Source organism: Gymnoscopelus braueri, assembly GCF_963280865.1.
Source record: "Gymnoscopelus braueri genome assembly, chromosome: 18".
NCBI classification, from domain to species: Eukaryota; Metazoa; Chordata; class Actinopteri; order Myctophiformes; family Myctophidae; genus Gymnoscopelus; species Gymnoscopelus braueri.
In genome coordinates, this window is record NC_137618.1 from 7901175 (window position 1) to 7927757 (window position 26583).

At 40.2% G+C, this 26583-nt stretch overlaps 1 protein-coding gene across 1 annotated transcript in view; it reads left to right on the top strand.

Moving 5' to 3' along the window:
- LOC308105759 (general transcription factor IIF subunit 2-like) overlaps positions 1-26583 on the top strand; it is a gene marked incomplete at both ends in the record, with an annotated part of 88561 nt that overhangs the window by 10602 nt on the left and 51376 nt on the right. The window lies entirely within an intron of this gene.

Sequence of the window (26583 nt, forward strand, 5' to 3'; positions counted from 1 at the left end):
AAGTAAAAAGTTCACACGGACACGGACGCGCACGGTTGCGCACATGCGTGCGTTAATTTACGGCCCGACACAAACATAAACAGTAGGGAAATACGGATTTCAGAAAGAGGACTGTGTTTCAATGCAGGAAAACACCCCAGCATCATTATATAGTGGCTGATAGAGGGGAAAAAATGCAAAATATATATATATTTTTTTAATTTAGGCTTAATGTTGCCAACAATCCCTTTAACATTGAGTGACTGTAAGTTCTTCCAGGGGTGAAATGCTCCTTTAATCCAGAGCGATTTACAGTAAGCAACGACACAAGATAATACATCATAATACATCAATAATACATCAAATGCATAGAAATAGTAATCTGATAATAAAGTAATACATAAGTAAACCAATAATCTAATGATAACGAATACATGCGTAAACCAAGAACCTATCATCAGCCTGTACATTGAAACTAAACACACTATACTATAGGATGCCAGGTCAACAATGACCTGGCATCTGTCTACATAACATGCTATCTTAAGTTACATTTGAGCCTTTGCATAATCCTGCAAGGTCGTCAAGGCTAGGGCAAGTGCTACGGGCTGAGATGGAGTCTGAAGAGGTGAGTCCTCAGATTACAGCAGAAGATTGGGAGTGAGTCTGTGGTTCTAATTGCAAAGGGGATTTCATTCCATAGTTTGGGAGCCAGAAGGGAGAAGAGTCTGCGACGCATGGAGCGTTAACTTGTCCCGGATGTTTTAGGAAGGTTCTGACCGCTTCCCTGTGTTAGCTGATCTGAGAGAGCGGGAGGGGTTTTAGGGTTGGATCAGGCTTTGAAGATACGGGGGTGCCTTACCTTTGGTTGCTTTGTAGGCCAACATCAGTGTTTTGTATGTGTGGGCAGTAACTGCATGGGAGCCAATGGAGGGAGCGGAGAAGGGGGGTGTGTCAGTCTACACCTGTGAAGTTCTGTGATAGTTTTTTTTATTTTTATGTTATGTTATATACATCACAACCAGAGGGGAGAGGTATGTCATGAAACCTATGAAGAAAAGTGAAAATAGCTGATCTATAAGCTCACAGCGTGTTAGGTTGAGCTGTGTTGTGAGCTTGTAGATCACATTTGTAACTATTTTTTACATTCATGGTCCAAACAGGTTCTACATCAGAGGTGCCATATATCAGTGGTTCTCAAACTTTTTCATGCCAAGGACCCCCTAAATTGATATGTATTTGGCCGCGGACCCCCATCTGAAAAGGTTTTGTGCCAGGGAGAAGAGATGATTTGTGTAAAAAAAAAAGTTTTAATTAATATTTTTCAAATTTTCAAAAAATAGCAGATGTACAAGCTGCAGCGCGGCATGAAGTGATGCGCTGTGAGCTTGTAGATCTGCTATTTTTGAATAGCCAACATATGAATGGATAAAGTGGTTAAGAAGATTGTGATGCTATGTTAACTTCCTTTGCTGGGGACCCCCCCCCCCCCCCAAGGACCCCTGGGGGTCCCAGTCGGATCCCACTTTGAGAACCAATGCTATAGCACCTCAACCACCCCAAAGAACCACTGAAGAACCACCATTTTGTGTTTCTACTGGTGCTTTCGGCCACTGCTGCTTGTCAAGCTGTTGGCTGCCTGCCAGTTGTCATGTTTGCCAGGTTGACGGTGGGGATGTGATAATTAATTGGTTGCATGTTTTTACTGGTGTACTTGTCAAAGCATCGCCACAGCTCATCAAAACGACTGAAATAATGTTTTCATAAGTGAATCAGACAGTTTCAGCAAACAAAGATGGTGACTCACGAGTTGACTCACAAGTCACAGTAAGTGACTCGTGAATCTGTGACTCTGTGACTGAAATGAAACCGTATTGAATCAGAAAGCCTATAAGCAAAGCCTCACCATGTTTCGTTGCTAATGGAGAATATGCCATGTTTTCTCTACAGAGTACTTGACATTAGAGATGAGATTAAGACCCTTGTCCTGTATTAAACTGAAGTGAAATCTACCAGTAATAACATATTTTTTTATAAGATCATCTACAAAATGTAGTTTTGTCTACTACACTGTAGCTGTCATTGCGAACGCGGAAGGAGGCGCGGCAAAGCCACGCCTCCGACCAAGTGGAGCTTACTATGGGTGCGTTCGAAAATACAGCACTGAGCGCACTGGCCAATACAAACTAATAGGCGAGTGTGCTCCGGTGCGTAATTTTCGAACGCGCCCTATGACACCGTGCTCGGCTTGTGTCTCTGTGTGAGGCTCTGTGTGCACTGCCTGTGTGCAGCCGCGCCCCCATGTGACTCGCGCTTTCATTGGCTGCTGACAGAGTGGTATGAAACCAACCCGATCGCCCCCCAAACACGGTGAAATAGCACGGATTGCCAAACGCCAATTCCGTGCATAGATGACTAGGAACTCCGAAACTCTGTGCATAGGAGAACCATATCCCCCCCATTAACTTCAATACGAGGCGGAGGCAGTCACGTGACTTTCTCTCTACGCTCTCCCCATCACGGTGAAAGTCCGCAAATACACAACATAACAATTTCAAAAAGACAAAAAAATAAATAGGGCTGCGTTCGCTTCCAGCGTTCGCGCGTCTTACTTGTAATGTATAAACTCCTCTCTTATGCCTAAAGATCTCTTCTCCACTAGTCCCTCCCTGACATTTTTGTCATGTTTTTATTTGTTGACGAACTTGTGAACATATTTAGCTTAATTAGTTTTGATGTAGTTTTCATCAGTGAAAAGAAGTAGTTAAAAAAAAAATTGTTCTGTCCTTGGACCATGAATGGTGTGTCCTTTTCAGAAGCTGATGTAAGTCCTATGAAAGTGGGCTGATGTAAGTGACGCGTTCCAGTGTTTCATGTTGGATTTGTCCTTCAAGACAAGTCGTTATGCGTCATACATGCTGCTGCTGAGTGTGAGTGTGCCAGAACTGACTAGAGGAATTTCCACATCATTTGCCAGACATTAAAATGGCTGTTGTGCTTTAGCATAATAACAATAGAATTGCACTAAGCCTCTGTGCATTCTGTCTGAGACAGCATCTTTGTTTGGAACAGTGGTGGAAGAAGTACTTAAGCTGTCAAATAATTGCAGTGGAGTAAAAAGCACTTTGCTGCAAATTTGCCACTTGAGATGTATTGACACACACACACACACACACACACACACACACACACACACACACACACACACACACACACACACACACACACACACACACACACACACACACACACACACACACACACACACACACACACACACACGCACGCTCCATTCCAGTATTTCAGACATGTCATCACAGATTGATACATTCCTCCCTGGAATGTGAGCTCTGCTGTAGTAAGAACTGTTGGGAACATTGACACAGATTGTTTAGGTTTAGATGCAACAACTCATGTTATTATGTTTACTGAACACTGTATGGAAGTTATACAGTATTACAACTCTGTCCTATTTGTTCACATTAAGTATAGTCTAGATGGAAAGAGGGGTCCACCCGCATGGGGTGCATTTGAAGATTCTGCCAGGTACCAGGCTGAAATAATGTTCCATGGGGTTCATTTCTAACCCTTTGTTACACATATCCTGACCCCAAACCCGAAAATGAAAAAAGTAGAAAACTATTGAAATAAAAATTATACAGAGACAAATGAACACATTTCCCACACAATGTTGATCCAGGGAATTAATCAAAATGGTCATTATTAAGATTAAAGCACACCATGACACTATTTCAGGACAAACTGCAGGTAAAAGGGTTAAACAATGTCCCATGGGGTTAATGTGAACCCTTTCTCATATCCTGCAAACAAAACAAGCAGAACATGTTTAGATCACTCTAAATGTCTCCTTTTTTTTTTTACTAAATACTAGTTGAAGATACATTTGAAGTTATTAATTACAATAATAATCTAAACAAGCTGATGCCCCAAATATGTTATATGTGTTAAACTAGTCATTCCTAGTCAAACTAGTCAGTTTAAACATACACACATGAACACATTTTCCGCAGTAAAATGTTAATTGTGTATTGAAAAAAAAAATCACAAAAAGGGTGCAACACAATTATGTTTACGTTATACTCGGCTGACACACCATTCAAATCCTAACCTTTAATTTGATGAAACGATGTGCCCTAATTTCTCTAAACTACTACAACTAGAATAGAGATGCTGGGGTTTTAAGTGTTTTCTTAACCCATTTCATCCGGAAATGAATCTGTCATTTTAGATTTCTTTGGCTATTCAAAAATAGCTCCAAAGTATAAAATATCGCCGGGCTATGAGCTTGTAGATCAGATTTTTGGAAAATCTTGAATTTTTTTTGCAAATCTTTGAATATATGTTTTTTAATTTGTAACTCAAGTATTGCTTGAGTTGTCCCTGGAACAAAATATTTGACAATGTTCGCTTTATAAATATATATATTCAAAGATTTGCAGATTCTGCACACATTTTCACGATTTTTGAAATCGCACAAGCTCGAGCTTGTACATCTGCTATTTTTGAATAGCCAAAGAAATCTAAAAATGACAGTGATGGCGTTCCCGGTTTGAAAGGGTTATGTGCTGCTCTGCTCCATCAGGAAGCAAGGAGTTTAACCGAGGAGAACTCTACTTACAAAATGAGTGGAAATCTACAAGTGGCTTTTCAGCCATTTGCAAAAGACACACTGCTTAAACGCATGCATGTCTCCAGACTGCACTGAATGGCCAAATCGAATTAATTAGAGATAACAAAGTCATGCAAATAAGGAACTTATTAGATGGAAATTGAATATGAGCCGAGTTAACCCATTATGACCTGGAACTGTGTCATTTTTAGATTTGAGCTAAAAAGCATTATTTTACACTTTGGGCTATTTAAAAATAGCAGATATACAAGCTCATAGCGCGCTACGAGCTTGTAGATCTGCTATTTTTTAAAAATCGTGAAAATGTGTGCAAATCTTTGAATGTATATATTTTTAAAGCGAACATTTTTAACTCAAATCGCTGCTTCTGGGGGGTCCCTGGAACAACATATTTTGATGGGGGTCCGCGGCCAAATACATATAGTTTTGGGGGTCCTTGACATGAAAAAGATTGAGCACCACTGATATAGAAGCATACGTTTTTCAGAATACTGTTGAGATTTAGGAGACATGTAGAATTGGCTTCAGTTCTCAATGGGTTAACAGAGACGTCAATTAGAGACGGTGGAGGCAGCCAGGGCCATCTGAGTAGAGAAGGATTTCTGCTGGCGACACAGAGGCTCAGGAAATACATGCAGCTGAGACGCATTTAACATCTTCGTCTCTGTCGGGTGGAAACCTCATATGTACCAAACTGTTACTTTTTCAGGATTCAAATTCAAAAGTGTCAAAACACTGCCCGACAGCAACAATATGGTCACTGGGCAGAAACCTTGCATCTCCATATTGCATCTTTTTTTTTTATTCTATATTTTACATTTTGTCGTACGACAGTGTTGTGCAAAAATCGTCCAAAATAACAGAACTACAAGCTTGTAGATCAGGTAGATCTGCTATTTTATTTATTCACATTTTGTTAAAAATAATCATATTTGCCTATAATGACATGCCCAAAACAGGGAAGCCAAGTCTGTGGGTTTTATAAATATTTGACCAATGAGGGTTTTATAAATATTTTACCAATGAAAAGTATTAACAAAAAAAGGAAAAAATTAAAATTAGGTATTAACACATTCAATGCCAGAGGGTTTTTTTTTTTTTACTTCCCCCACTGCCAGCATTGTTTGCAATGTTAAAAAAACATTTTTTAAGTAGTCACAAAATATTTTCCGTGATCACCGTCCTCACGGTGATCCCCTCATTACACACACACAGGAGTCTCGTAGAATCGTGGAAAAAAATAATCCGATTGCGGTAATGTTATTACTGTCATAATTGCAGCCAGTTGAAAATAGCATGTTTTTCCCAAAATAACATGGTAAAAAAAAAAGTACACAGGAGCCGAGATACAGGGTTTTAAAGTAATAAGTTAACCAAGGAGTGAATGGAGCTAGAAATCTTTGGATCGTGATATCTCTGGTTCTGTGTGGATAAATTGAAAAAAAAAAGAAAAAAAGAAAACCTTAATTTTTTTTAACGGTTATACTCGTTGTTGGCAATAGCGGGTGTATTTTTCAACAACGGTTATACTCGTGTTTGGCAGGTAATGTGTAACAAGAACTTGTGACTAAATAAAAACCACATTGGATCCACTGGAACGCAGGTTTTTTTTTATTTCCTGGAAAAGTACTGGTTTTGGACATACCCCCGACAGAGACAATATGCAGAGGAAGTCATTACAGCAGTGTGTGAGTGCTGTCCAAACAACAAGGCGTTCCACTGGATATGAGCACATCCACAAATCTAATCAGGATCTTTCACACCATTATTATTGGTCTGCTCTGCTGCAGAGTGCAGAGTGCTGCTGTCATAAACACTTCCCCCGAACAACTCATACAAATATCCTTGCTGTCGGGCAGAAACCTTGTATCTCCGTATTTGTTTTTGTGAATTAATGTCCTATACTATGCCGTCGTACAACGGTGTTGCACAAAAGTATAGCGGAAGTAGCCAATCTACAAGCTCACAACACGTCGTTGTGTAGCTTGTAGATTGTACTGTATTTTGACTAGTGATGTGTCGTTCATGATTGATTCGTTCAAAAGAACTAGTTCATTTGTAAAACACCATCGCGCGACGAAAAAAAAAACGCTCCCGCGATGGTGTTTTACACACATTATAAAACATACATTAACCACTTTAGCCCTATTTTATACCTAGGCTATTTGAAAATAGCAGATCTACAAGCTCACAACGCGTCGCATCGCGACGCGTTGTGAGCTTGTAGATCGTCTATTTTCAAATATATTAGTACTTTTACTTTTGGTACTTTAAGTATATTTTGATGCCAATACTTTTGTACTTTTACTCGAGTACATTTTGAACACTAGAAAATAGCGCTACTGAACGAGAATGTGAACGAATCATTTGAACGAATCATTGCCGTGAACGTGAACGAAATCGTTCGTTCACTGAAATGAACGTTTTTTCCCACCACTAATTTTGACAAGTGAGCTTGTAGCCTACATTGTATTTACGTTTTTTTTTAGGGATGATTTTGAAAGTGGTTAAAAGGGAATACCACTCATTTTCAACATTGAACCACCATGTCATAATATATCTTGGAGCTGTTGTGTGGAAATAAGAAAAAAAGTCCCCCCCCTTCTATGTCACCTAGAACTGGAGAATTGATGGTTGGGGTCATGTGATCAGTGACATACGGAAGGTGTACTCTTTGGCCCGCCCTCTTGGCTGCCTCATTCACTAGAATAGACCATATTCACTCGGCGGCCATATTGCCATTAAGTCAATGAAATGCCACCCCAGTTGCCACTGCAACGCAATGTTAAATTCCAAAATGGCCGCCGTGTGAATATGGACTATGGGGAATCTCACTTCCAGTTCTCTAGTTCTAGGCGACATAGAAGGGGGAGGACTTTTTTCTTATTTCCACACAACAGCTCTAAGGTATATTATGACATGGTTCAATGCTGAAAAATTAGTGGTTTCTCCCTTTAAGCCTGTCTGTGGGTTTCATAACATTTATATTGAACCAATGAAAAGCATTAACAAGAGTTTGTGACTAAATAATGACTACATTGGATCCATTTGGAAGACAGAAGTAAGGGTTCAAGAGTTCCACCCGACGGTGACAAAATATATTTGTATTATAATAATATTATGTCCCTTCTTGTTTTGCATCACATTGTTTTGGTCCTCTTGTAGCAAATTGCATCTACAGTATAAAGGACAGTGTGAATGCTAATGTTCTGCTCTGTTGTTCTGGCTGTATTGAACACACACACACACACACACTGTTTACTCTCTAGTCTCTCTCTCATGTATGTACTGTATGCTGTGTACACCCACGCATGCATGCTGCATTAACCACATGAACTCTACTACCCTAGCATCCCTTTTCTGGGAATGTTGTCATAGTAGGCCAGCATTCGTTGAAAATAGCCGAGGCACAAGCTTTGTGAGCCTGTAGATTGGCAATTGTCAGCAAAGAGATTTTTTGTAGAGGGGGTAAAAAGGAGAGGACCGAGTACAGACCCCTTGTAGATCCCGGTCAACGAAGTATATAGGGTTGTTAATAACACCTTCTGTGTGTGTGTGTGTGTGTGTGTGTGTGTGTGTCTCGTTTTATTACAGTCAAAATCAAATAGAATTTTGAAATGTTGCTGGCTGTGATCAATTGAGCTGATCAAAAACAACCATCATTAACCATTACTGAGACAAAACATTTCTTCCCACATACTGTAGTGAGAATGATCTTTTATTCATCACGTCTTTTTCTTTGTTGGGTTTTATTTTTTTTAAATTATTGGCAATTTGGTTGCTTATGTCTTTTGGACACCGGACAATAATTTGTCTGCGACAGGTGCGTTGGTGGAGCATAAATGTATACAATTTATTTACAATTTAGGCCAGGGGGTCCGGGACCCCTTGGGGGTCCTCAGAGTTACTACAGGGTTCCAACAAATCTTTGTGTGATAGGATATATACTGTATATGTATTTACATTAACCACTTGAACCCTAGCATCCCTATTCTAAGGAGAACTTTAGCCCAAAATAGCAGATCTACAAGCTCACAATGCCTCGAGCTGCGAGGCTATTTTCGGCAAAGAGGTTTGGTGTAGAGGGAAAGAAGAGCAGACCTAAAACAGAACAGACCCCTGATTTAGGCATTTAGCAATGTTCTTATCTAGAGCGACTTACAAGGGCGACATCAAAATAAGCAGAATAAGGATGAACAATAGTCGATAACCAAGGCAAAACATCACATTATTAGAGAGAACAACAGCGCCTCAAAAAACTAAACAAAACAAAAAATAGGATGCCAGGTAAACGATGAACCGAGCATCAGACTAAACGACATGCTATCTAAATGACATTCTGTACATTTGTGGTCGAGAAATGCAAATCTAAGAAACGGGGAACAAGAAGTGACAAGAAGCCATATCTTGGTTAATCGCTGGAATCCATTGAAAGATCAAAGTATACAAGATGAAATTATGCAAGTCAATGAATAGAATCACCCAGACACCGTCTTCACTTGCTCAATAGAGAAAAGAATATTTACTGTCTGGGATGAAACCTTTCAGTCAAGGACCTTCTTCAGGCATCCTGAGCTTCTGTGCTTTTGTGTGACGCTGTAATTTGATTCATTATGATTAGTTAAAATATGGAGGCGGTCCTTGAAAGGAAAGTTTCAGAACCACAAGGCCAGTCCACACCAATGCAACTAGTCGCAACACATTTTTTCAAAAGATAAAAAATAACATTTATTTTAATGATGTCCATATACTGTAGGCCTATTTAAAATAGCTAATCTACAAGCTCTAAAGGCGTCGCATCTTAAGCTTAGTAGATTGGCTATTTTCACTAGTTTTTGTAAGTTTTGGGTCCCTGAGGAGGAAATTCTCTTCTGGGTCTTCTTGAGTGTGAAAGGTTAGAGAAGCACTGATCTAAATCAATGTGTGGAGATGTGAATGTTAAAGATCCACAGTGCAGAAACCTCTTATCTCCATATTCTATAACTTTGATGTGTTTTTTTCATAAATTAACACATTTAGATTTGAGCTATAACCATTATTTTGTACTTTGGCTGTTCAAAAATAGCAGATATACAAGCTCGTAGCGCGGCACCCGGTACCGTGCTATGAGCAAAAAACTCAAATCTTTGATTCTATGTATTCTTTTAAAGCGAAATTTTTTTAATCAAATCTTTGGTTCTGGGGGTCGTCCCTGGAACTAAATATTTTGAGATGGGGGTCTGCGGCCAAATACCTAACATTTTTGTTGATTGGTTGCTATCTCAGTGGTGCTCACACTTTTTCCATGTCAAGGACCCCCAAAATTATGTTCGCGGACCCCCATCTCAAAATATTTTGTCCCAGGGACCCCCATAAGCAAATATTGGAGTTAAAAATATTCGCTTTAAAAATGATACATATTCAAAGATTTGCACAAATTTAAGATATAAAGGAAAAAAAAGCAGATCTACAAGCTCATAGTGCGGCTACGGTGCCGTGCTATGAGCTTGTAGATCTGCTACTTTTGATGCTTTTGAATTTGAATCCTGAAAAGTAACCGTTTTGGACAGGTTTCCACCTCTGACAGTATATCAATGACTCAATGTCTGCATTCTATAGTGAGTGTGTGTCATGGTGTCTGGGTCGATGTGTGTGTGTGTGTGTGTGTGTGTGTGTGTGTGTGTGTGTGCTTGGAAGCATTATGTACTGTACATTCATGATTCATAGACTCTGTCTGCTGAGCTGTATAGGTCACTGCTCTCACTCTGAATCTGCGTCATGCCGTCAAAGTTCTAAGAACGGTAATGCAGAGTCCATAGAAGTGAAGGAGAACTGCAAATATGAAGGGTGAAAATAAATGACACATAGAATTGCGGGGTGAAATAAGCATTTGGGGTGCGTGTGTGTGAGTGCGTGCGTGTGTGTGAGTGCGTGCGTGTGTGTGAGTGTGGGTGTGGGTGTGGGTGTCGAGTATAATGGTGGACAAAGTACTCAACTCGAGTACTTGAGTAGAAGTATAGCTAGTACTGGTCAAATTTTTTAATTTCACTCGACTACAAGTGAACGTTTCTCTGTGAAATACTGAGAAACTGGAGTACTTGCTTTTAAAAAGGCTTAAAGGAGTAGTTCACCCAAAACATGACTGTTTGACTGAAAATGTTTTAGACATTGTCTTTCAAATGTTGTAGAATCAAAGTCCTAAGTATCCCAAAATACAAATACTCAGGTAAAGTACATATCGTCTCTGTCAGGTGGAAACCTCATACAGTATGTCCAAAACCTTTAACTTTTTTAAGGATTCAAATTCAAAAATAGCAAAAGTAGCAGATTTACAAGCTCAAAACACGTCGCTTCATGCTGCGTTTAGAGCTTGTAGATCTGCTACTTTAGATGCTTTTGTGTGACGCTGTAGTATGGTAGGGCGTTACTTTACGAAAAAACACAAAGAGTTAAAATATGGAGATGAGAGGTTTCTGCTCGACAGCAACGAGATACTCAAGTAAATGTACTTAGTTACTACTGTCCACCACTGGTCACGTGTAAATTTACAGTGCAAGTGAAGTGTGTGTGTGTGTGTGTGTGTGTGTGTGTGTGTGTGTGTGTGTGTGTGTGTGTGTGTGTGTGTGTGTGTGTGTGTGTGTGTGTGTGTGTGTGTGTGTGTGTGTGTGTGTGTGTGTGTGTGTGTGTGTGTGTGTGTGTGTGTGTGTGTGTGTGTGTGTGTGTGTGTGTGTGTGACTATACTTGTGAGGACTGAATGTCTCCACAAGTATACTGTAGTGCAGTGGTTTTCAAGCCAAGGACCCCTAAATTGATACACATTTGGTCACGGACCCCCATCTGAAAATGATTTTTTTCCAGGGACCCTCCGGAGCAAAGATTTGAGTAAAAAAATAATCGCTTTAAAAAATATATATATTCAAAGATATATGCACACATTTTCAAGATTTTTAAAAAATAGCAGATATACAAGCTCATAGTGTGGCACTCTGTGCCGCACTATGAGCCAGTGACGTGGACCGAAAAATAGCTGCGACGCGCTGTGAGCTTGTAGATCTGCCATTTTCCGGCTTTAGGCTTACGGTTAATTTGAAAACAAGGCCATTCATAAAACCACTGCGCTAAAATGTTGATGTCCTCACAAGCATAGTAATACGTGTGTGTGTGTGTGTTTGAGAGAAAACTGTGCGCACGTGTGTGTGTGTGTGTGTGTGTGAGAGTGACTGTGTGTGGGCATACCCTATTAAAGGGCTACCTGTGGGCAGGTTAAGGTGAGTGGACGGCAATTAAGTGCATTGATTTTAATTTTGTTGATATAGCATTAAAGTGGGCTCTGTTGATCCACCATGCTTGAGCTCCATTTTGTGCTTTTACACCCCAACACCAGAGGACTCATGTTTTACTCATCACTCCATTTATCCACTACAGTCTGTAACGAGCACATCGAGGCTTAAAGGTATCATGACATTCATTTTCACTTTTTTTATTTTCAATGTTTTATTTGGGGTTTTATGACCTCAATTACACCCAAAAAACCTGAACTTAAAACATTCAGTGGATTTTCTGTGGTCTGGGGTTTCTGAATAATTAGGCTGAAAAGTAATCTGAGCTTGGCCCTTCGACAGTGAGGTCACTGTCGAATAATCCCGCCCACTCTCCTCCTCGCCCCTCCCCTCCCCTATCCTTTCCTTTGGGGGGGGCGGAGCAGAGGCGATGATTGACAGGCAAAATCCCTCACCAGCGACACCCGCAGGCAAAGATTTCTTTTTTTATTGCAGTTGAAAAGGCTTTAGAAATGTGAGAGAAAAACACCTGCCATTGATCACTGGAATGGAATTTTCACTTAAAACTTTTTGTACACTTTTGAAGGACCAGGACAAAGACTTTGAATGTGGTGTAAAAGTGAATGTCATTAAACCTTTAACCCATTCAATCTCTGTCATTTTAGATTTCTTTGGCTATTCAAAAATAGCAGATATATACAAGCTTGTAGATCTGCCATTTTTGATGAATCGTGAAAATGTGTGCAAATTCTTTGAATATATATATTTTTAAAGCAAACATTTGTAACTCAAAATCTTTGCTTCTGGGTGGGTCCCTGTAACAAAAATATTTTACGAATGTTTGCTTAAAAATATATATATTCACAGATTTGCCAAAATGTTCAAGATTTTTCAAAAATAGCAGATCTACAAGCTCATTGCCGTGCTGTGCTTTTTTATGCTTTGATGAAATGATTGATTGATTGATTGGCCGTCCGTGGAATGATAACCTCGGAAACCCATTTTGTTACAAAAGAGTGGAATGACTGACGTGCGCAGATAAAATATGCGGAAGTTGCCGGCCCCACGGGGGGGAAAACAAACGAGAGACGACAAACCGTCAGGGAGTCCACGGGAGACCTGGTTCAGTTTGATTAATTATTCATCTCTTGTAAAGCTATCGGTGGAATATAGCTAAGGCCACAGTAACTGATTTATCACCGTTTAAAGGGAAGACGCTCAGGACGTATCTTTTAAACCAGTGGTTTTCAACCTTTTTCATGTCAAGGTCCATTATTTATTCGGCATTTGAGCCACGGAACCACCGTTTGATTTAGACTCTCAAATTTAGACACAACAGGCCAACGTTGATCAAAATAACAATTATTTAATTAAGTAATGCAGATGTTTAACAATAACGTAACTCTGGAGAGCGTAAAATGAAATCAAACGGACCCGTAAGGGTCCATTTGGTTTCATTTTACGCTCTCAAGAGTTAAAGATCTAATAAGGGTCCATTTGGTTACCAACTCTCCATCATTTAGCTGGGGACCACCTACAACCCCCTCAAGGACCACCGGTGGTCCCCGGACCACTGGTTGAGAACCACTGTTTTAAACTGATGAGACCATTTATATTTTATTTTTATACCCAGCAAGGGTTTTTGTCTTCTCCGTTGGAGTGAGTGAACTTACATTTGGATTATACTTTCGTTCTGGAGTGGATTTAGTTTTCTTTTGGATCTCCTTTGGATTGACTTTTTTTCTTTCTGTTTTGGGAGCGTTTGGGAGACGCGTGAACTCACTGAACTGTGATACACGGAACAGCGAGTGTGCGTGAGATGCGGACTTTACCATCGGCCGTGATTCATGATCTGTGTGTTTAACTAATGCGTGTATTATTATTTTGATTCAGTTAGATAAAGGGTTTAAAACAACAGCAACTTTTGATCGGTAGTTTCTCAAATTCTACCATACTTTTACTTACATTTGGCCTTCACAAGTATTCGGTTTTTAAGTCTGACGTCATTTTGTAGTCCGACGTCACTTCTGGGTCCAAGAGGCACCAAGCGATGTCCACTCTTCATTGTAAACAAACATGGCGGAATCCGTAAATCTTTTTACAATAACCTCCTTTTTCAGAAAGGAACCATTGAGGGTCAAAAAGGGTCTTAATGCTAAGCGGTAGAATGATAGTCGTTATTTTAGTCTCAGATCTGTTAAAGGACAACTTTGGTTTTTCACAACCAAGGTTTATATTTTAGCTTGTAATTAAAGTAAATGAAAGATGAGTGTAATTTTTTTTTCATTAACTGCTTTCTATAGTTTTTGCAATTTTCGCGATCTTTTTTTACAGTGGGCGGGGGCATTCTTTGCGTTGGCTAAATATGTATTTTTTTTACACAATAACCCGGCGTATTCTTTATTATTAATTACAGTAGCTCTTCTAGCCCTCAATAACTCACATCTGGCCATCAAAGACCATGGGACCTTTTTTATTGTGTAAACAAATACATATTTAGCCACCGGACAGAATGCCCCCGCCCACTGTAAAAAATATCGCGAAAATTGCTAAAACTATAGAAAGCAGTAAATAAAATAAAAAATAACACTCACACTTTGTTTACTTTAATTACAAGCTAAAATATAAACCTTGGTTGTAAAAAAAACAAAGTTGTCCTTTAAAACAGCGAGGGACGCAGCACTATGGCATATTGGCAAAACACATTGATTGATTGATTGATTGACATTTTTATTAGGCAAAAGAATGTAAAACAACACAGTTACATTTATAATACTTTTGTCTAAAAGGTCCGACCAAAAAAAGTCCTTGCGGACTTGTTTCCGTTGGGGTCCTTGAATAGTAACACACACACACATCACACGCAATGACACTTGCTGGCAATGGCCTCGCTAAATCTCAATCAAGTGAGATTTAGACCAAGTCCCTATTGATTGATCATTAAAATGTTCTGAAAATACACACGGATTTTCGAGCTAGTGCATTTTTGAGATTATCCAAGTGGGTCCTGATCCAGAAATGTTTGTAGAACCACTGTGCTAAAGAGTCCTCTATTGGAGACATGACTGTGATTGCACATGACTAGCTGCATGTGCTTTCATGCAGAACATAGAACATTATTATCAGTGGTGGAAAGTAACTAAGTACATTTACTTAAGTACTGTACTTTTTTTAAATTTTTTAATTTTGAGGTATTTGTACTTTACTTGAGTATTTCCAATTTCCAATACTTTTACTTCTACTCCACTACATCTCAGAGGCAAATATTGTACTTTTACTCCACTACAATTATTTGAAAACTTTAGTTACTAGTTACTTTTCAGATATAAACTATGATATAATGAAACATACATTAACCACTTTAGCCCTATTTTATACATAGGCTATTTGAAAATAGCAGATCTACAAGCTCACAACGCGTCGCTTTGCGACGCGTTGTGAGCTTGTAGATCGGCAATTTTCAAATATTTAGTACTTTTGCTTTTGGTACTTTAAGTACATTTTGATGCCAATACTTTTGTACTTTTACTCAAGTAAATTTTTTATTCTGGACTTTTACTTGTAAAAGAGTATTTTTATATTACAGAATTGGTACTTTTACTTAAGTAAAGAATTTGAGTACTTTTTCCACCACTGATATTATTGATTATATCAGTGCATATCAGCAGCCAGTGACCAGATACAGTAGATCAGTGCTAAAATAAAATGTCACAATTTAATTCAAGGTTATTTATTTATTTCACATCTGCAAGCTCACAATGTATCGCATTGCGTTGGTTAGTCATTTTATTCCTGTATGAATACATTTTAGCTGGCAACCCCCCTGGGACCTCATGAAGAACCCCTGGTGGTCCCCAGAGCCTAATTTGAGAACCTTTGCAGTGCATAGGAAAAATATATTAAAACAAACCTTCTTAAAATCAGGCAGAGACAAGTTCATGAAAACAAAAGACAAATGTCAGAAATTAAAGCAAACATGATTTTCAAGTATAGTTAATTACACAGTACATGAATGTGTGACACCGTTGTATTAGTGTTCCCATCATTATTATTATTATTATTATTATTATTATTATTATTATTATTATCATTATTATATTTTCCCTCTGGTTCTGCACCACTCTGAAAAGGCACATGTATTGATTACATGGTTGCCTGGCAACAGGCACTGTTGCCACAGAAGCTGCTAGAATGGACAACCTAAAGCTAGCAGCTGTAATTACTGTACCTGTCTGTTTGTCTACCTGTCTGTCTGTCTCTATTTCTGTCTGTCTGTCTGTCTGTCTGTCTGTCTGTTTGTCTCTATTTCTGTCTGTCTCTGCCTCTCTCTTTTTGTCTGCCACTCTCTTTTCTGTCTGCCTCTCTCTCTCTCTCTTTCTGTCCATCTGTCTGTCTGTCTATCTTTCTGTCTCTCTCCCACTCTTTCTTTCTCTCTCTACCTCTTACTCTCAGCCTCTCTCTGTCTCTCTGTCTCTCTCTGCCACTCACTATTTATTTTTCTCCTACTTTCTCTGTCTTTTGTCTGTCATTCTTTCCTTGTTTTTCCTCTTATTTTTCACCGTCTCTCTTTCTGGTTTATATGTCTAATGTTCTCTTTCTCACTCCTACACGCTCTCGCTCTGTCTGCCTAGTTCTTTCTCCATTTTTCAATCAATATGCTTTATTGGCATGAATGTTGCAAAGATAATATTTCCAAACTATTACGAAGTACCTCCTACTCTCTCTATGTCTCTCTCTATGTCTCTTTTTCTCTCTCTGAGTGGTTGTCACACCAAGTAATGAATTGAAATAGGGTCGCAGCACACAGAGCAGCAGCATGTTTCTGTATTTTACTGATTCTGTGGTGGAACATTTGCCAAAAATATGGGTTGTGAGCTTGTAGATCTGCTAGTTTTTGGCGTGTATGTGTATTTTCAAATGTGTATATTAAACCCTCAATACTTAGACAACTTGTCCTACTTTGTCTGCCCCCCCCCACACCAAACCTCTTTGACGAAAATATACGATCTACAAGCTCAAAACGCCTTGCAGCACGAGGCGTTGTGAGCATGTAGATCTCCCATCTTCAGTTAATGTTCCCCTCAGAGTAGTAGGGATAGGGTTCAAGTGGTTAATGTAAAAAAAAAGAAAGAAAAAAGGGTTCCAATCACACAACGATTTGGCGGCCCCCCTGTAGTAACTCCTCACATTATTTCTGAGGGTTGTTTGTTTTTGTATTTTTGTATTATTTTCACTTGTAAAGTAGCCATCTACATGACACACACATTTGTAGCCATCTACATTAGATATGACAGACACATTGTAAAGTAGCTATCTACATTAGATCTGACAGACACATTGGGGTGGGGATACAAGAGATTGATGATCACTTACACCAGTCCAGATGTAATACCATGGTGGTGTTTCCCTGCAGAAACACATTGCCCTCTCACTGTATTTGTATCTCACTGTTTGTCTTGGTAGCCCAGAAATGTCCCTGTCTACCAAAATAAACAGTGAAAACACCCGAATGCAGCAAGACTGCAATGTGGTGTCCAGGCTGACATTGATGAGTACACAATTCATAAGATTCCTCCGGAAGTGTGTAGAGGACTTTGTCGGCACAAAAACAGGGGGTTTCCAAGCTAGAAACCATGGATGAACAGTACAGTTTGTTAATTTACATGGTGTCTATCCTTTTTTTGTTAAGAGGCTATCGATGGCCAGGAGGCGATTCCTTCGTTCGTATTCTTACTTTGTCTTGGTACACTTCGTTTTTTCATTTTATAATTTTGTGTCTGAGCTATTTTCTTGTTGTTTGTTTTTATGTTTATATTTTGTATGTCTATACATACAATCTATGTCTGTCAATAAACATTGATAAATATTTTGCAAAAGAAATAAAAAAACGGTACAGTTCGAGATGCCCTCACCACACGAGATACTGCCGCCTTCACCTCCAGATCCATTACAATCTCGTAGAGTAAAGTGATCACGGAAGCCAAATGGGAACACAGCAACAAGATCGAAACACAGTTAAAATGGTATTGACTCATGTAGTACGTGGCACTGTGGCAGGGTTACTACACAGTCGGACTCCTCTCTGGATCTGGGCCCCCTGCAGCCATTTCTAAAACCGGTTCTCACTAACCTTGGTGTCAAATTGGACAGTGATGTTAAGTTTGATAAACAGATTAACTCTGTTGTTAAATCCTGCTTTTATCACCCTGAGGCTTTTAGCCAAAGTCAAGTCTGCTGTAACCATTTCTGATTTTGAACGTCTTACCATTGTACATTTCGGAGCTTCTACCTCCCAATAACTCTACAAGGGTCTTGAGGTCTACTGACCAGTCACTTCTTAAGGTCCCACCAACAAAACCCGGGGAGATGGATAATTTTCCGCCGTAGCGCCCAAACTGTGGAACGAGCTTCCACCCCATGTTAGAGCGTCTCAAACCCTGCCTGTGTTTAAATCACGTCTCGAAAATTCAGACTGAGAGTTGCTGTTTCCACTAGGCATCGTGTGTATACTGTAAGTTGTCCTGTTTATTGTGTATTGTGTTTTGCTCTTGTATATTTTAGTGTTCTTTTTGTTACTGAGTGTACAGACAGCACTTATGGTTCAACACTGTTGTTGTCTCCGCCAGGCCGAAAGGCATGGCGAGAGAGTATGTTTTCGCCCCTGTCCGTCCGTCCGTGTGTCCGTGTGTCCGTCCGTCCGTGTGTCCTGTCTGTGTGTTACCACCAAATCTCCGGCACCGTTGGCCCGGTCGTTGCGAAACTGTGCACACACACTCCCTGGATGCCAATTCAGAACCTCTGCCTCACATTTTTCACATGGGCCTGTTATAGCGCCACCAGGAGGCCGATTTGTGCAAAACCCATTTTTTCCCATTACTCCTACAGTTTTTAACCAAACCTCATGCAAATCGGTACACAGTATCTCTATAGTCATGTGATCAACCCTGATCTGTCTGCTTTCCCATATTCCATCCTCATTGGCTAAGGTTACCATCCAAAGTTTGCAGGATTGGTCCGTTTTCAACAAACTGCCTCAAATCATGAACGCAGCTTGCCATTTCCATAAAATTGCACACGCACATTCCCACTAGGCCGAGGAAGAAATGGCACTTAAAACTTTTCACATCAGCCTCATGGTGGCGCTATAACAGGCCGATTTGCATTTTTAACTATAACTGCACCGATCTGCGTAAAACTTTGCACGCCTACTCTCTAGAGGCCAAGGAAAAACATCTGCACTGCATTTTTCACATCTGCTTTTTACAGCGCCACCAGGAGGCCGACTTATGTCAAATACATTTTTGGATATTAATCCTTCAGATTTTATCCAAACATCACGCAAATCGGTACACAGTATCTCTATAGTCATGTGATCAAGACGCATCTGTCCGATATTTCATATTCCATCCTGATTGGCTAAGGTTGAATTCCAAAGTTTTCAGGATTGGTCCGTTTTGAACAAAATGTCTGAAATCATGAACGTGGCGTGCGATTTCCGTGAAAATTTGCACGCACATTCCCACTAGGCCGAGGAAGAAATGCCACCCTTTTCACATTGGCCTATTATAGCGCCACCAGGAGGCCACAATAACTAACCTGACCTGGCGGAGACCTGTGCGTAAATGTGCTCTATAAATAAAGTGGATTGGACTTTAAAGAGAGACCCAGCTGCACAAGTACGGTCACCGACTTCCTCCTCCACGAGCTGAATAGTTTTTAATGCCTGATTAGAGTTCAGTAACTCTCTAAACACTCAGCCACCGCCGAGCACGACCTGCATCATTTCCCAGAACGGTGTGTGCACCGCACAAGTATATAGTTCAAGCAGTTAGTCGACAGCCACAAAGAGGCTGGGCCAGACGTGGGCACGCATTGAGAATTCAGAGGCCCCCTGGGAATTTACCCTTTATTATTATTATTATCTGTTGGAAACACCTGGAGCTTTTACTCAGGATTACACTGACAGGCTGAAGCCTGTGATCAGCAGCACTAAGGACAACGTCAACAACTGTAGATACAGTATCTCTGTCATACAGGATTTATGTCATAGGATTTGTGAGGCATTACTTTTCCTGAGCCAGCGGCAACAATATCGATGCACTACTAGCCTACAGCAGACACACATAGCAGATGTACAAGCTTGAGCTTGTATATCTGATATTTTTGAATTGCCAAATGAACACCCGGTTTCAATGGGTTAAGCCAGGGGTCTTCAACAGGGGGTCCGGGACCCCTAGGGGGTCCTCAGAGCTAGTATAGGGGGTCCGCCAAATCTTTGTGTGATAGGATTTTGTTTTTTTACATTAACCACTTGAACCCTAGAATTCCTTTTCTGAGGAGAACATTAGCCGAAAATAGCCGATCTACAAGCTCTCAACGCCTCGCGCTGCGAGGCGTTGAGAGCTTGTAGATCGGCTATTTTTGGCAAAGAGGCTATAGGTGTAGAGGGAAAAAAGAGCAGACTAAGTAAAAAAAAAACTTCTGATACACAATTTTATACAATATAGAGTAGGGGGTCCCTGCTTCATCTCTCTCTCAGCTAGGGGGTCCTTGGCCTCAAAACGTTGAAGACCCCTGGGTTAAGCAATTGAATGATGGATGATTATGGTGACTCTTTCAAAATGTGATCAGTTTTACGCCGTAAAGTTATCAATATTAATGGTTACAAGAGCTGTAGTGAAAGGGAGACATGGTATGGAGATTGAGTTATACTTGTGAGCTTGCAGATCAAAATTTCAGCGAGCTTGCCTTGGCAGATCTATTTTCAGTGCACGACACCGCCGCACAAGTAAGCAGGGGCGTCAATTGGGTATGGCAAGGTATGGCAAGGTGCCATACCTTGACTCCAGAAAAAAATCAATTATGAATAGTAGCCTAATGCAGGTGGAAGGCCATTGTGTTTGTATCGTGTTATAGGTATAATGCATAGTTTTCTATGCATTTCGGGGGCTTTGCCGCGCGCCCCGGATAGGTGTCCCTTATTTTAACCCTTTAAGACCTGAGGCCGATTCTACATGTCTCCTAAATCCCAACAGTTTTCTGAAAAACCTATGTTTCTGTATCAGTGGGGCTCAATCTTTTTCATGTCTAGGACCCCCAAAATTATATGTATTTGGCCGCGGACCCCCATCAAAATATTTTGTAGAAGCAAAGATTTGAGTTACAAATGTTCGCTTTAAAAATATTTATATTCAAAGATTTGCACACATTTTCACGATTTTTCAAAAATAGCAGATCTACAAGCTCGTAGCGCGGCACTCGGTGCCGCGCTATGAGCTTGTAGATCTGCTATTTTTGAATAGCCCGAAGTGTAAAATAATGCTTTTTAGCTCAAATCTAAAAATGACACAGTTCCAGGTCTTAATGGGTTAATCTCTGGGAGTTGGCAGCCCTAACCTTGCCATACCTTTAGCTTTTGCTGAACTGACGCCACTGCAACCTAAGTATAAATCAGGCTTCACTTGTTTGTGTGTCAGATCAGTCACCCAGAGTATAAACGGACTGTGCACAGAGTGAGGTTAAAGACGGATGCTTTGTCTTTAGGTCTCTCTGCATTCCGCTTCTGTAATCCCTTATTTCAGAGAGGCTCATTATGTGCGCAAAGGCTTTTAAATAATTAAATTGTCAGGCAGTGGAATGGATCCCCGGGCAGAGGGTTGGTACCGTAGGTGTTTATAATATGAAAGGAAGTCCGTCTGGCTCAGCTTGTGGGCTCAGCGACCTCCTGAGGGTTTAAAGATGAACGTTTTCTCCACTGATAACCTTGTGAAAAGCTTCACTTTTCACAAGGTCATTCAATTGATTCCAAAAAGGCTCTGCAGGATTCTACAAGGTCTACGGGGTGTTGGCGTTCATGTCATGTCATTTTTTTTTTTTTTTTAAGCATCAGCTGTACATTCTAAGCGGTGTTATTCCCACATGATCTTGAGCTATTCTCGTCACTGACGTCAAGGAGGCTTCCTTGACGTCTATTGGGCTTTGGGCCATTGTGTTTCAGGATGGGAAGCCTTGTATATTCTGACACATACGTAATGCATACGTTGGCAGAGAGGTGGGTGGCATGGTGGCTCCATGCCGCTGGCTCTGAGAATCACAATTTATCGGCTTTATTGTCACATCACAGGTTTACAGTGTCCTGCCAGTGGTGGAAAAAGTACTCCCATTTTTTACTTAAGTAAAAGTATCAATACTGCAATATAAAAATACTCTGTTACAAGTAAAAGGCCTGTGTTCAAAATGGTACTTGAGTAAAAGTACAAAAGTATTGGCATCAAAATATACTTAAAGTACTAAAATGTTTGAAAATAGCCGATCTACAAGCTCACAATGCGTGGCTATTTTCAAATAGCCTATGTATTAAATAGGGCTAAAGTGGTTAATATGTGTTTTATAATGTAATTTATATCTGCAAAGTAACTAGTAACTAAAGTTTTCAAATAATTATAGTGGAGTAAAAGTACAATATTTGCCTCTGAGATGTAGTGGAGTAGAAGTGAAAGTACTGAAAACTGGAAATACTCCAGTAAAGCAAAACATACCTCAAAATTATACTTAAGTACAGTACTTGAGTAAATGTACTTAGTTACTTTACACCCCTGGTATGTGTACGTAATGCATACGTTGGCAGAGAGGTGGGTGGCATGGTGGCTCCATGCCACTGGCTCTGAGAATCAGAATTGATCAGCTTTATTGTCACATCACAGGTTTACAGTATCCTGCACACTCCATCATTTGGTAGTTTCCTGGGAAGAGAGAGGATGTAGGTAGAGTCAGAGCAGGAGAGATGAGAGAAAGCACAGGATACAAACCAGTCAAATAATCAAAAGATTTATACCTACAGTACTGTAGTAACTGTACTGTATATACAGATAGTGTATGTAGTGGCTAGAGCATGATAGTTAGAGCGTTAGACAATTTCTCTCAGAGTTGTGGTTTCTGCTATGTACAGTACAGCGTCATGTTCGTCTCTGCGAGAATTATGTGTAATGAGACGAGAGACCTGTCCTTTCTTAAACCATTTTGAGACGGACCTGCCCTTCACTAGCTCCTGTCATCGCAGTTGCCCTTCATTAAACCCTTATATATTAAGCCCTACATACTACGACAAATAGCTAAAATAGCTGATCTACAAGCATGAGCTTGTAGATCTAATCACGTGCCCTAAATGGCGACGATTCTGGGGGGAACGTTTGTCAAAAATAGCAGATCTACAAACTTGCGACGCATTGTGAGCTTTTATATCTGCTATTTTTGGCGCAAGAGATTTGGTGTAGATCGAAAAAAGAACACACAGTTGCAACTTTTTACCAATATATAGAGGGGTCTAAGTGGTTAAACTAGTGATATTGAAGTGATATTGATCAATTCCAAATATTATCTAAGTAAAGTATTCTCTCTTTGAGAAACCCTGCTGTAGGCACTAGGCCTCGTAATTATTTTGTATAAATCGTTTCCACGTTGAAAAGTGTTAATACATAAAAATAAAAAAAATAGCAGATCTATAAGCTTGTAAATCAGCCACTTCCGCTATTTTAAAAACATTTTGAAAGTATAAAATTATTAAATATGTCAGTCATTTGTATACGTATTACAAGAGTCATATCTGCCCTTTGCAATTTATTCATAATGTTTCAATGTTCTATGCCTAAAACACAATTAAATCGATACTTGCAAATTGTTGCAATCAATTGCGTGACAATGAATCGCCGACTTCGATTTCATAATCGTGACGGCCCTAGTAGGCGCTGGGGCGCTCGAGACAAAGGGGACACACGACACGACGCTATTGTGTGTCCTCTCTCCGTAACAATGTAGCATCGACGCCGTGGCGAGGAAAAACGGCTCCGTGGGGGGGGGGGCTACAGAACTCGTACAAAAGAGAACACGATGAAAAACTGTGGCTGTGAGAAATCTCATTTCCACTTTCTCTTGGATGTTCTATTGCATCACATCGCTTGGGAGATGGAAAGCAATTGGCTGCTCCTCTGATTCATTTGACCCTGTGTTCAATAAAAGTAATCACTGGTCTCACTCACACACTCAGTGTGTGTGGGGGTGTGTCTCTGGATGTCTTGTAGACCGCACCGCACACATTTCACTATTATTCTAAATCATGTCTTGTAAAACACTGGTTCTCATGACGACAAGGACCCACAAATTGATGTTTTCCTTTAAATATTTTCGAAAATAGCAGATCTGCCAGCTCGAGGTGAGCTTGTAGATTGGCTATTTTTGAATATCCGAAGTATAAAATATGGGGTTATTCATTTTGCTGGGGAGCCCCTGGGACAACCCTCAAGGACCCCCGCGGGTCCCTGGACCCCACTTTGAGAACCACTGTTGCAAAAAAACACTCCCCGATTTTTTTCTTTTTGGGTTCAGCTAGATCTAAAGTTCTGTCAGGACAACTCATGAAGGATAAGATATTTGTATTTAATATAAAATATTAATATATTTGTTATGGTTTGGATCTGCTTGTAGGTACTCTGATAAAGCGCATCTCCCAACCATAGGGACTCCGAATCCCCCGTAGATAAACAGCAGATCCAAAACGAATCAGCTAAAGCAAGCAGGGCTGAGTAGTGCAAACTTCCAGTTTAACCCATTAATACCTTGAACGCATCTGTGTCACTTTAGATTTCTTTGGCTATTCAAAAATAGCAGATCTACAAGCTCATAGCGCGGCACCGAGTGCCGCGCTATGAGCTTGTAGATCTGCTATTTTTGAAAAATCTTGAAACTTTTTTTCAAAAAACGTTAGGATTTAGAAAACATTTTTAAGAATCGCCTCAGGTCTTAAAGGGTTAAATAGAGCGGTCTGAGAACTAAATGAGTGTGAGTGGATGAGTGGATGTGAACGTGGAGCTGAGGCGGCCCAATGGTCGGCCGCTAACAACCGCACTGAGTTCCCTGACAGAACGTGTGCCAAGCGCGACGCCATGTGTCATTTTAGATTTTAGCGCTGGGCTATTAAAGGAAATAGCAGATCTACAAGCGTGTAGCGCGGCACGAAGTGACGCTTTACTTTACTTTACTACCTAAGCGTGGCTATTCTTCCTGTGGTCCTTCACACCCAAATACACATCGTACACAACAACATACTACAGACGCAATACACAGACGGTAGTTCCCCTACAAAGGTTAAGAAATACATTTCAGATATTTACAATTTTACAATATTTGTACATTTCATGATCAGAAGGAGAAAAGGGTTACCCATACCTCTTACAGTTTTGCAACAAATCATACATTTAATTTATTTATTTACTTTTATTCTTTCATTCTGACACGCTGTGCATCTGCTATTTTTTTTTAAATAAAAGAGAACTACTGATTTAGAAGGCATTTGCAGAATCGGCCTCAGGACTTATTGGGTAAAAACAAAATACAAAATTGTAGTTCTGAAATGGCCCCACTAGCAACAATATGAGTCCGTTTTCAAAGCTGCTTGCAATTTGTTCCAGATATTATGTGTGGGGGCACAAAAAGGAAAACGTCTGTTTCTAGATAAAATAAAAATAAAATAAAAATCATCTCCGGAACCTGGATACACAAAGCCAGTCCGGGGGCTACAGTATGTGATAAGTGGCAATGTTCCAGTGCAACAGGGAAGATGAATAACGAGGGGGGCAGCTTGTTAGCGGGGGGCTTTGAAGATAAACCATTCCAACACTGATCCCTCATCTCACACACAGAGCCAGGACCAGCCAACCTGTTCTTTACAGGACATAGTAATAATAATGGTACCATAACTCACCACCTGTAGCATAGTGTGGCATATGACAGGGATTCTCAACCTTTTTCCAACCCATTTAAAGGAGTAGTTCACCCAATTTAAACGTATTTTCTATCAATTACACACCCCATGAAGCCTTGAATTCATGGCGATTTTTTTGTTTTTAACGTAATCCTGAGCCAATAAGTAGGAGACTCAGTAGGAGACTCCAACGGTCATCAAATTATTGGCTCAGGAATGCAACAAAAACAAAACGATCTCCATGAAGCCAAGCCTTCATGGGGCGTGTAATTGAACGCTAAAATCCAAAATGACACGAATGCTTTCCTGGTTTTAATGGGTTAATTTCAACGACCACCCCACGTTGATATCCATTAGGCCACGGAAGCCCCGATATGATTTTTATCTCTGGGACTGGGACCCATACCTACACTGTAGAATCCTCAGTATTCGTTTGACTCTGAGAAGGGTTCAAATGGAACCAAATGGACCCGTTTTGGTTGCATTTGCACACTCAGAGTTACAGACCCGTTAAGGATGCATTTTGGACCCCTGGTGGTTCCCCAGGCAGACGTTGAGAAAGTCAAGATGTTTAAGGTTGGTAGTGTGGCTGCAGGTCTCATTCATATCTGCATAAAGACTGCTCCCCCTGCAGGCCATGCAGGGAAGTGCTGCATTAATCTGTACATTTTGACAGCAACCACAAGCATCTGCATCTAAAGGGAAATCCACAGAGGACTTCTTGGGGGTCTAAAACTGTGTTTCTCAGACATTTTCATGTCAAGGACCCCCAAATTGATATGTAAATACGATGGCTGCGAACCCCCATTTGAAAAGATTTTGTGCCAGGGACCCTCATTTAAAAAAGAAATTGCAGATCTTCAAACTCGCAACACGTTGCAGTGTGACGCGTGAGAGCTTATAGTTCTGCTATTTTTGGTCAGCCAAAAAAATTAATA